Source organism: Phlebotomus papatasi, chromosome 1 (genome assembly GCF_024763615.1).
Source record: "Phlebotomus papatasi isolate M1 chromosome 1, Ppap_2.1, whole genome shotgun sequence".
NCBI classification, from domain to species: domain Eukaryota; kingdom Metazoa; phylum Arthropoda; class Insecta; order Diptera; family Psychodidae; genus Phlebotomus; species Phlebotomus papatasi.
This window is the reverse complement of record NC_077222.1, coordinates 52,532,208-52,544,558: the sequence shown is the minus strand read 5'-3', so window position 1 is coordinate 52,544,558 and position 12,351 is coordinate 52,532,208. Positions and strand designations below refer to the sequence as shown.

General features: G+C 35.0%; 1 protein-coding gene across 1 annotated transcript in view; it reads right to left on the bottom strand.

Annotated features, from left to right (window-relative positions):
- Positions 1-7,951: 7,951 nt before the first annotated feature.
- LOC129806049 (prolyl 4-hydroxylase subunit alpha-1-like) overlaps positions 7,952-12,351 on the bottom strand; it is a 186,297-nt gene continuing 181,897 nt past the window's right edge. Inside the window, exon 10 of the transcript XR_008752143.1 lies at positions 7,952-7,964. The gene's annotated coding sequence lies outside the window, so the exon portion shown is untranslated. The remainder of the gene's footprint in view (positions 7,965-12,351) is intronic.

The window sequence follows — 12,351 nt, the reverse complement described above, 5'->3', positions numbered from 1 at the left end:
AATCCTGAAAGTTTGATCGAATGTCAATTTGATTTGCATTTTTCGAATTAATAAATACAAAAAAAGCTAAGAAAAATTGAGTTTGTAAAGTATGTTTGGAGCCACTGTGGGGCTCAACCCCTATGGAGGGATATGGGAGATGGCTCAAAATCTTCAGGAAGAGTCCTCCTACTAATCCTGAGAGTTTGATCGATTGTCTTTTTGTTTTACGTTTTCCTCATTAATAAATACAAAATTTTTTGAAAAAAAAATTAATTAGTAATGTAGGTTTGGGGCCACTGTGGGGCTCCACCCCTATGGAGGGATATGGGAGATGGCTCAAAATCTTCAGGAAGAGTCCTCCTACTAATCCTGAGAGTTTGATCGATTGTCTTTTTGTTTTACATTTTCCTCATTAATAAATACAAAATTTTTTGAAAAAAAATTAATTAGTAATGTAGGTTTGGGGTTACTGTGGGGCTCAACCCCTATGGAGGGATATGGGAGATGGCTTAAAATGTCCAGGAAGAGTCCTTCTACTAATCCTGAGAGTTTGATCGATTGTCTTTTTGTTTTACATTTTTACCATTGATAAATACAAAATTTTTTGAAAAAAAAATTAATTAGTAATGTAGGTTTGGGGCCACTGTGGGGCTCAACCCCTATGGAGGGATATGGGAGATGGCTCAAAATCTTCAGGAAGAGTCCTCCTACTAATCCTGAGAGTTTGATCGATTGTCTTTTTGTTTTACATTTTCCTCATTAATAAATACAAAATTTTTTGAAAAAAAATTAATTAGTAATGTAGGTTTGGGGTTACTGTGGGGCCCCACCCCTATGGAGGGATATGGGAGATGGCTCAAAATCTTCAGGAAGAGTCCTTCTACTAATCCTGAGAGTTTGATCGATTGTCTTTTTGTTTTACATTTTTACCATTGATAAATACAAAATTTTTTGAAAAAAAAATTAATTAGTAATGTAGGTTTGGGGCCACTGTGGGGCTCAACCCCTATGGAGGGATATGGGAGATGGCTTAAAATGTCCAGGAAGAGTCCTTCTACTAATCCTGAGAGTTTGATCGATTGTCTTTTTGTTTTACATTTTCCTCATTAATAAATACAAAATTTTTTGAAAAAAAATTAATTAGTAATGTAGGTTTGGGGCCACTGTGGGGCTCCACCCCTATGGAGGGATATGGGAGATGGCTTAAAATGTCCAGGAAGAGTCCTCCTACTAATCCTGAGAGTTTGATCGATTGTCTTTTTGTTTTACATTTTTACCATTGATAAATACAAAATTTTTTGAAAAAAAAATTAATTAGTAATGTAGGTTTGGGGTTACTGTGGGGCCCCACCCCTATGGAGGGATATGGGAGATGGCTCAAAATCTTCAGGAAGAGTCCTTCTACTAATCCTGAGAGTTTGATCGATTGTCTTTTTGTTTTACATTTTTACCATTGATAAATACAAAATTTTTTGAAAAAAAAATTAATTAGTAATGTAGGTTTGGGGCCACTGTGGGGCTCAACCCCTATGGAGGGATATGGGAGATGGCTTAAAATGTCCAGGAAGAGTCCTTCTACTAATCCTGAGAGTTTGATCGATTGTCTTTTTGTTTTACATTTTCCTCATTAATAAATACAAAATTTTTTGAAAAAAAATTAATTAGTAATGTAGGTTTGGGGCCACTGTGGGGCTCCACCCCTATGGAGGGATATGGGAGATGGCTTAAAATGTCCAGGAAGAGTCCTCCTACTAATCCTGAGAGTTTGATCGATTGTCTTTTTGTTTTACATTTTTACCATTGATAAATACAAAATTTTTTGAAAAAAAAATTAATTAGTAATGTAGGTTTGGGGCCACTGTGGGGCCCCACCCCTATGGAGGGATATGGGAGATGGCTCAAAATCTTCAGGAAGAGTCCTCCTACTAATCCTGAGAGTTTGATCGATTGTCTTTTTGTTTTACGTTTTCCTCATTAATAAATACAAAATTTTTTGAAAAAAAAATTAATTAGTAATGTAGGTTTGGGGCCACTGTGGGGCTCAACCCCTATGGAGGGATATGGGAGATGGCTTAAAATGTCCAGGAAGAGTCCTTCTACTAATCCTGAGAGTTTGATCGATTGTCTTTTTGTTTTACATTTTTACCATTGATAAATACAAAATTTTTTGAAAAAAAAATTAATTAGTAATGTAGGTTTGGGGCCACTGTGGGGCTCCACCCCTATGGAGGGATATGGGAGATGGCTTAAAATGTCCAGGAAGAGTCCTCCTACTAATCCTGAGAGTTTGATCGATTGTCTTTTTGTTTTACATTTTTACCATTGATAAATACAAAATTTTTTGAAAAAAAAATTAATTAGTAATGTAGGTTTGGGGCCACTGTGGGGCTCAACCCCTATGGAGGGATATGGGAGATGGCTCAAAATCTTCAGGAAGAGTCCTCCTACTAATCCTGAGAGTTTGATCGATTGTCTTTTTGTTTTACATTTTTACCATTGATAAATACAAAATTTTTTGAAAAAAAAATTAATTAGTAATGTAGGTTTGGGGCCACTGTGGGGCTCAACCCCTATGGAGGGATATGGGAGATGGCTTAAAATGTCCAGGAAGAGTCCTCCTACTAATCCTGAGAGTTTGATCGATTGTCTTTTTGTTTTACATTTTTACCATTGATAAATACAAAATTTTTTGAAAAAAAAATTAATTAGTAATGTAGGTTTGGGGCCACTGTGGGGCTCAACCCCTATGGAGGGATATGGGAGATGGCTCAAAATCTTCAGGAAGAGTCCTCCTACTAATCCTGAGAGTTTGATCGATTGTCTTTTTGTTTTACGTTTTCCTCATTAATAAATACAAAATTTTTTGAAAAAAAAATTAATTAGTAATGTAGGTTTGGGGCCACTGTGGGGCTCCACCCCTATGGAGGGATATGGGAGATGGCTCAAAATCTTCAGGAAGAGTCCTCCTACTAATCCTGAGAGTTTGATCGATTGTCTTTTTGTTTTACATTTTCCTCATTAATAAATACAAAATTTTTTGAAAAAAAATTAATTAGTAATGTAGGTTTGGGGTTACTGTGGGGCCCCACCCCTATGGAGGGATATGGGAGATGGCTCAAAATCTTCAGGAAGAGTCCTTCTACTAATCCTGAGAGTTTGATCGATTGTCTTTTTGTTTTACATTTTTACCATTGATAAATACAAAATTTTTTGAAAAAAAAATTAATTAGTAATGTAGGTTTGGGGCCACTGTGGGGCTCAACCCCTATGGAGGGATATGGGAGATGGCTTAAAATGTCCAGGAAGAGTCCTTCTACTAATCCTGAGAGTTTGATCGATTGTCTTTTTGTTTTACATTTTCCTCATTAATAAATACAAAATTTTTTGAAAAAAAATTAATTAGTAATGTAGGTTTGGGGCCACTGTGGGGCTCCACCCCTATGGAGGGATATGGGAGATGGCTTAAAATGTCCAGGAAGAGTCCTCCTACTAATCCTGAGAGTTTGATCGATTGTCTTTTTGTTTTACATTTTTACCATTGATAAATACAAAATTTTTTGAAAAAAAAATTAATTAGTAATGTAGGTTTGGGGCCACTGTGGGGCCCCACCCCTATGGAGGGATATGGGAGATGGCTCAAAATCTTCAGGAAGAGTCCTCCTACTAATCCTGAGAGTTTGATCGATTGTCTTTTTGTTTTACGTTTTCCTCATTAATAAATACAAAATCTTTTGAAAAAAAAATTAATTAGTAATGTAGGTTTGGGGCCACTGTGGGGCTCAACCCCTATGGAGGGATATGGGAGATGGCTTAAAATGTCCAGGAAGAGTCCTTCTACTAATCCTGAGAGTTTGATCGATTGTCTTTTTGTTTTACATTTTTACCATTGATAAATACAAAATTTTTTGAAAAAAAAATTAATTAGTAATGTAGGTTTGGGGCCACTGTGGGGCTCCACCCCTATGGAGGGATATGGGAGATGGCTTAAAATGTCCAGGAAGAGTCCTCCTACTAATCCTGAGAGTTTGATCGATTGTCTTTTTGTTTTACATTTTTACCATTGATAAATACAAAATTTTTTGAAAAAAAAATTAATTAGTAATGTAGGTTTGGGGCCACTGTGGGGCTCAACCCCTATGGAGGGATATGGGAGATGGCTCAAAATCTTCAGGAAGAGTCCTCCTACTAATCCTGAGAGTTTGATCGATTGTCTTTTTGTTTTACATTTTCCTCATTAATAAATACAAAATTTTTTGAAAAAAAAATTAATTAGTAATGTAGGTTTGGGGCCACTGTGGGGCTCCACCCCTATGGAGGGATATGGGAGATGGCTTAAAATGTCCAGGAAGAGTCCTCCTACTAATCCTGAGAGTTTGATCGATTGTCTTTTTGTTTTACATTTTTACCATTGATAAATACAAAATTTTTTGAAAAAAAAATTAATTAGTAATGTAGGTTTGGGGCCACTGTGGGGCCCCACCCCTATGGAGGGATATGGGAGATGGCTCAAAATCTTCAGGAAGAGTCCTCCTACTAATCCTGAGAGTTTGATCGATTGTCTTTTTGTTTTACGTTTTCCTCATTAATAAATACAAAATTTTTTGAAAAAAAAATTAATTAGTAATGTAGGTTTGGGGCCACTGTGGGGCTCCACCCCTATGGAGGGATATGGGAGATGGCTCAAAATCTTCAGGAAGAGTCCTCCTACTAATCCTGAGAGTTTGATCGATTGTCTTTTTGTTTTACATTTTCACCATTGATAAATACAAAATTTTTTGAAAAAAAAATTAATTAGTAATGTAGGTTTGGGGCCACTGTGGGGCTCAACCCCTATGGAGGGATATGGGAGATGGCTTAAAATGTCCAGGAAGAGTCCTCCTACTAATCCTGAGAGTTTGATCGATTGTCTTTTTGTTTTACATTTTCCTCATTAATAAATACAAAATTTTTTGAAAAAAAATTAATTAGTAATGTAGGTTTGGGGCCACTGTGGGGCTCCACCCCTATGGAGGGATATGGGAGATGGCTTAAAATGTCCAGGAAGAGTCCTCCTACTAATCCTGAGAGTTTGATCGATTGTCTTTTTGTTTTACATTTTTACCATTGATAAATACAAAATTTTTTGAAAAAAAAATTAATTAGTAATGTAGGTTTGGGGCCACTGTGGGGCCCCACCCCTATGGAGGGATATGGGAGATGGCTCAAAATCTTCAGGAAGAGTCCTCCTACTAATCCTGAGAGTTTGATCGATTGTCTTTTTGTGTTACGTTTTCCTCATTAATAAATACAAAATTTTTTGAAAAAAAATTAATTAGTAATGTAGGTTTGGGGCCACTGTGGGGCTCCACCCCTATGGAGGGATATGGGAGATGGCTTAAAATGTCCAGGAAGAGTCCTCCTACTAATCCTGAGAGTTTGATCGATTGTCTTTTTGTTTTACATTTTCCTCATTAATAAATACAAAATTTTTTGAAAAAAAAATTAATTAGTAATGTAGGTTTGGGGCCACTGTGGGGCTCCACCCCTATGGAGGGATATGGAAGATGGCTTAAAATGTCCAGGAAGAGTCCTCCTACTAATCCTGAGAGTTTGATCGATTGTCTTTTTGTTTTACATTTTTACCATTGATAAATACAAAATTTTTTGAAAAAAAAATTAATTAGTAATGTAGGTTTGGGGCCACTGTGGGGCTCAACCCCTATGGAGGGATATGGGAGATGGCTCAAAATCTTCAGGAAGAGTCCTCCTACTAATCCTGAGAGTTTGATTGATTGTCTTTTTGTTTTACATTTTCACCATTGATAAATACAAAATTTTTTGAAAAAAAAATTAATTAGTAATGTAGGTTTGGGGCCACTGTGGGGCTCCACCCCTATGGAGGGATATGGGAGATGGCTTAAAATGTCCAGGAAGAGTCCTCCTACTAATCCTGAGAGTTTGATCGATTGTCTTTTTGTTTTACGTTTTTTACATTAATAAATACAAAAAATTATTAAGAAAAATTGAGTTTGTAATGTACGTTTGGGGCCATTGTGGGGCTCCAACCCTATAGAGGGGTCTGGAAGATGGGTCAAAATGTTCAGGAAGAGTCCCTCTGTCGATTTAGTAAGGTTTAATATAGCATTTTTAATTTTTTTGCAAAATTGTATTCGGTCATATATAGGAAAATTGTATTTTTTTTAGAGGAAAAAAATATGGAATTTTCCCATAATATGGGCCCCCAGGTCCCCCATTTGGGTCTAAAGTGGTTGTGGAGGCTATCCTGATGATAAGAAATGCATTTTTCCTCATTTCCCGTTAAAAAATCGTCGGTTGCCTCAGCAACTGTGCTAACTGCATTTTTGCGATTTTCAGGTTTTTGCATATTCTGATATTACTGAATTTTCTCTATTAAACTACGTTATTTAAAAAGTTTGGAATTTTCTCTATACAGAGATATTTTTCCGTGAAAATGTTCTAAGTGTACTATAGTCACAAAAATTTCTCTGCAACTGCGCTATCTACCAATTTTTCTGCAGTTAGCATAAAAATATACTGAAAAAAGGCGCAATTTTTTTTGTCAGCAACTGTTCTATTTGCAGTTTGTCATTTCTATCCATCACGACTCTCCATTAAAACAAGGTAAACGTTTGCGATTTGTGATTGAGTTTTTCGCGATAGTTGTGCAGGTGAAAGCAAATTAGTGATTTCGGAATTGTAAGTTTTTGTTTCATTTGTTTCTTTGTAAAAATGCTTATTAATTTACTTACTAAATTAGGATTTTGTGAGAAAAAAAAACAGGAAAAATGTTACGCAGGAAGAAAAATCATAAAGCAGCTGATCCACGTCCAAAAGAATGCAAGAAGGAATGGAAGAAGTATCTACATTGCGGGGAAGGCGTTCTTGGGCGATCTACGATCGGCAGATTCTTCCAACACGGTTTATACGACAACTTGGCTGAATTGTAATAAACATATCCCGATACGATTAATAATAATAATAATCAGGATGAACCAGATTCATCTCCTCATACTCTCATTCATGTAGTCGATAATTCGCAAGAGATGTTCACGAGTGAACAGGGTTCATTTGACCAGCCTGAAGTCAAAAATGAGCCACATATTTCAAACGATAGATCACAAAATTCTCTGAATGGTCACCCTGGAGCAGAAATTTTCATAGCAGATGTTTTATTAACCGAAAGTATGGGTCCAAAATCGACGCATAAAGTACAGGATAAGTACAGCATAAGTAACAGCTAACGGAGAAGGAAAATAAAATTTTCATACACACAGAAAAATTTTGACTCTAAATTTAAGAATATATCCTGGGAACTTAAATTGGACGTGAATCCGCTAGACGTTTAAGTTTAGAAGCTCTGAGCGAATGAAATGGGCTAGAATCCCTAGCTCTTACTGAGAGACCGGGAACTTATGTTCAGCATTAGCTGGAAAATGAAAAATGTGTACAGATTTGCAAATTGCAACTAAAACTAAATGATCAAGGATTTACGATTAGGGCATTGGCATTCATTCTATGGGATTTGAAATTAAATTTCTGGGTGTTTCTGTTTAAGAAATTTCCATTTTTCTGTGTTTATGAATTTTCAAAAGAAAAAAGATGATGAGACTTTGTGCAGAAATTGAAAATGGATAAAAATCTAAACAAAATTAAAAGTCAGAAATAAAATTGATATCTCATAATCAAGTATTCTTTTAATATAATCATTTAGTAGAACTTTTAATTGCCATATTTTTTTCAATATGGCCAGAACAATTTTATAAATTCCTATCACATATATGGTGCCAATTTCCTTTTTCCATGCTTATTCTCATGTGATCCTTAAGCTTTGTGGAAGTCTCCTCTTTCTTCTTTATATATTAGAGATCGTTTATTTCCTAAATATTTCACTTTCAGATTAACGTAACACTTTTAGGAGGAACCGTTTGTAGACTTTGCAGAGATCCATGAGAGCAAAATAGTGTTGATAAAAAGAAAACACACTCGGAAGATAAATTTTGGAGTAAATTTTAAATGACAAAAAAATGTTGCTCTACACGGAGTCAATAGAATAAAAAAAAAAGAAAATTCTTTCCTTGTTAGGTTTTGACGGTGATAAACAATTGTGCTATCTGCAAAAATTCCATACATTGCAGATAGACTTTTGAACAACGACGTTAGTTAGCACAATTGCATATTGTGTATTCTTTTAGGAAATGCTTAATTTTTAGTGTGCAAAATCTACTTTTTTCCAATTTCTTTCCATTAATAGACAGATTACTTGTTGTTCTTTCGATATTTGTAATATAAAATAACTCATTCGGGGTTTGATTTTTATTAAAATGTGATTAAAGTAAAAAAATGGTCTCCTGAAAAGTTGTCAAAATGCAGTTAGCACAGTTGCTGAGGCAACCGACGAAATATCAGTGAGCTTTTTTTTCGTCAAACTGTTTTTTACAGTGTACCTGAAAGTTTGTATTCGCCGCAAGTTTGTATATACTTCAGGGACGTGTACTAAAAACCACCTTGAAGAAAATACAAAACTTCAAGTGAGTAAAACATTCCGTATACACTGTAAAAAACTGTATAGGGGAGACCGGGGATTATGGGACACTTTTTCATGCTTTAACTTTGAGACACTATTCCAAAAAATCACAATAGCGTATCATAATTTTATGCGGTCTATAGGATACTTATGAGTATTGACTTTATAAAAAGTACTCGATAGAATTTGGAAAACAAATGAGTTTTCTTGGAGAAGATAAAACATTTAACTTGACGCCTTGTCCCAAACCTCCCCGATATGGGGTAGTATGGGACACATTTTTCTCGCATAATTTGCATTATTGCAGCACGTCAATTAATTTTAAATACTAGATTAAAAATATTTCTGATAGAAATAAAAATGTTTCATCTTTTATTTCATACTTAGAAATTAATATCAATTTTATTTGTACAGTAGAGCCTCGAGTGAGTCAGTGGATAGAGTAGTAGCTCTATGACTGCGAGGTCTTGGGTTCAAAGCTGAGCAGCAGCAGAAAAAGATTTCTCATGCCATATCGGCTTTGAATTCGTCCAGTGAATGAATAAATAGTAATGTCAATGGTGCATATTGGCAAAAAAAAGTGAACCGCCTAAACAATAGAGGCTGGTACGAGAAGGAGTTTCGATGTGAAAGTGGTACCTCAATCGATACAAATATTCGCTGTCACTGATCCCAAACACACACCGAGAAGGGATGCTGTGATATATGGCACTGATTGCCCACAGAGCTGCGATATAGAGCGGCTACCCGTATCGGGGGATAAGATAGAATAGGAGTGGGGAAGCATAAGGGGCCCAATTGGTGGCCTGGATGCATCGGTAATCTGAAATGGAGAACTGACCCCTGGCAAAATCTTATCTTATCTTATTTGTACAGTAGAGTCATTTATTGTCAATCAATTATTTAAAGTATTTTCTTCTTATTTTCCATCTACATACCTTTCTTTGCTTTTTTATTCCAAATATTACAATCATAATCATCAAATTCCTCAGGTGAGTAGATTATCTTAACTCTTTCGCGTCTTTAGGGTAATGTCATGACTCGGGGAAAAAAGTTTTTTTTGGGTAATTAATTGAAATCTATCTGTTCGTGCACGACATCATAATAGATAGAAGGATGTAAGATTCTTGGCTCATTTTCTCAAGACTCCAGTTAGATTTCAATTAATGTAAATAGCCAAAAAGAAATTTTTTTCCCCGGGTCATATATGACCCTAAAGACGCGAAAGAGTTAACACTTTTAGTTTTGAACTCATTGGCGGATTTCTGTTTGATTTTGCGACAACTGCATGGTACCTGTTTTTTCCTTATTTCATTGAATTAGCTCTCGCCTTGCCTTTTCTTAAGATTGTTTAAAAATTGTAGAGGATATTGTTCGAGAAATTCTCGAGAAAACAGTTTTTAACGAAATTGGGCAAAGATCGAATATCCTCTGAGAAGGAATTATTGATTCCCAAGACATTGATGGTTTAATTGTCCATGTATTTAGAGAAATCTGCTCCACTGATAAACTTTGCACAAGAGGGAGATTTTCAGTAGTAACTGGGCATTACTCTTCATTTTAACAGTAAACAATTTCATGCCACCTACAAACTTGTCAAAAATCAACGTCCCATTCATCCCCTTTCAGGTGTCCCAAACACCCTCGCGTGTAGTTTTGGTGTTTAAAACCTTTATATAAAAAACAAGAGCGTATAATCTCTGAAACTTTTATAAAAATATGTTCCTAGATTACACTGCTACCTAATGAGATAAAAAAGTTTTGATTATATATCGCTGATATAAAATACAAAGAGCAAAACTGAGACATCAAAATATACAATTTTTAAGAAAGTGTTCATAGAATTAAAACAATAAAACTGAGGATATCCATTCTTTTAGTCAAGATACATCTTAATATTGCCTACGATACAGTAATGGTTAAATCCCATTTATTTCAAAAATTAATTGAAAAAATCGCCTTGTCCCACACTACCTCTCTCCCAAATCTCCCCGGTCTCCCCTACTTAAAAAGAGCTTACCGGTTTTTCAAAACTTCTTCTTATTTTCTTTGTCAAAGTGTTTTGTTCGTTTTGTTGCTCCCTTAGGAGTGTTTTCGTGGATAATTGCGAGAGTGGAAGTAATAGAGTTGAGTTGAGAGTTTTCTGCTATTTTTCCGTTCTCCTTGTCTCGAACACTTATGACCAGCGCACAATAACTTTTGATTTGTAAACATGTTTTCAAAATTTCTATGAGAGTGAGCGAGATGACTAGATCTAGATCTTACTCACTCACATTGAAATGTCCAAAACATGTTTACTAAACAAAAGTTATTGTGCGTTGAGCATTACAGTATCACATCGAGCGAGCATACCCTCTGGAGAAAGCCAGAAAAATTTTGCTCCTTCGACTCCGGATTGGACATATAGCATTGCTAATTCACTTTTATGCTTTTGCAGGTATTGTATAGGGGAAAGTGCCCACGCTTTGCATGGTCCCAAGATTCAAAATGCCTAAATTTTTCCTATGTTACTGAATAAATGTAATTCTGCAATATATTTTAAAAGCAGGACATGTTTCATTAGCTTTTAAAATATGGGTTGCGGTTTGGTCATTGAAGAAAGTTATTCGCAAGATTTAACATACAAGCTACTAAAAATTCTGAAAGCTGCCGAGCATTTACCAAAGCAAAGAAAACCCTCGTCGGTATACCCAAAGAAAAAATTTACAGGAAGTGTGGAACCTGGTGAATATTTTCATTTTGGCATAGAAAAGTCTCTTAATATTCCCAAAATTTTCTTGTCATAAATTTCCATTGGAATCCCACCTGGTAATTATTTTAATTTTGACATAGAAAAGAGTCTCATAATGTTTTCCAAATTTTCTTGTAACAACTTTCTGTGGAATTCTGTAGAAATCATGTATGGAAAGGCTTTCAAGCTTCACAGACACTCCCCATTTGAATGCTTTGTTTATATTTTTCCAATATTCAATATTCTTTAATGAATCTGATCAATCTTTGAAAATTAAAAGTAGAATTTCTGCCGGAAATTTTAATATTTAAAAAAGAAACCCTTTTCAGAACAGACCACAATCCATACCAAAAATATTCCCTCGGCATAATTTTCAGTTTTTCTGACTCTTAATAATATTTACTAGGGTGGAGTCTACACTTATGGATGTTATGCCCAGCGCACAATAACTTTTGTTTGTAAACATGTTTTGAAAATTTCCTATGAGAGAGAGCGAGATGACTAGATTTAAATTTCATTCACTCTCATTGAAATGTCAAGAACATGCTTACAAAACAAAAGTTATTGTGCGTTGGACATTATACACTTATGGACAGCGTGCAAGAATCTTAAGTTCTTACGTAAAACAGATTTCGAAAAGTTATAGAATTATTAGTTTATTATCTAATTAACTTTTTTTTTACTTTTCGAAATCTGTTTAATGTAATAACTTAAGATTTTTGTGTTGTCCATAAGTGTTTATAACATCCATAAGTGTAGACTCCACCCTAATAGTATTTAGCTTATCCTAATTGATTATTATAAGATTAGATCAGTTTTAGTATGTGGGGCTACTTTTGCATTTTTGTCTAAAAATCTAATTTTTAACTGATCCTCAAATTATACATTTTTTTAGCAAAGGTATTTTCTCAAATTTTATTTAAAACTGTTCTTAGGTTTATATATGAAAGTATTTCACTCAATAGAATTGGGTATTACAGCGTTTTCTCGGTCCAAATCAGGTGCTTTTAAACTTACGAAGGGTGTATTTAATGTCTTGAATGGTACTGTAGTTGAAATTTCGAATAACAACCACTGAAAAAATCAACTTTGAATTGAAAGGGATTCAATTAAA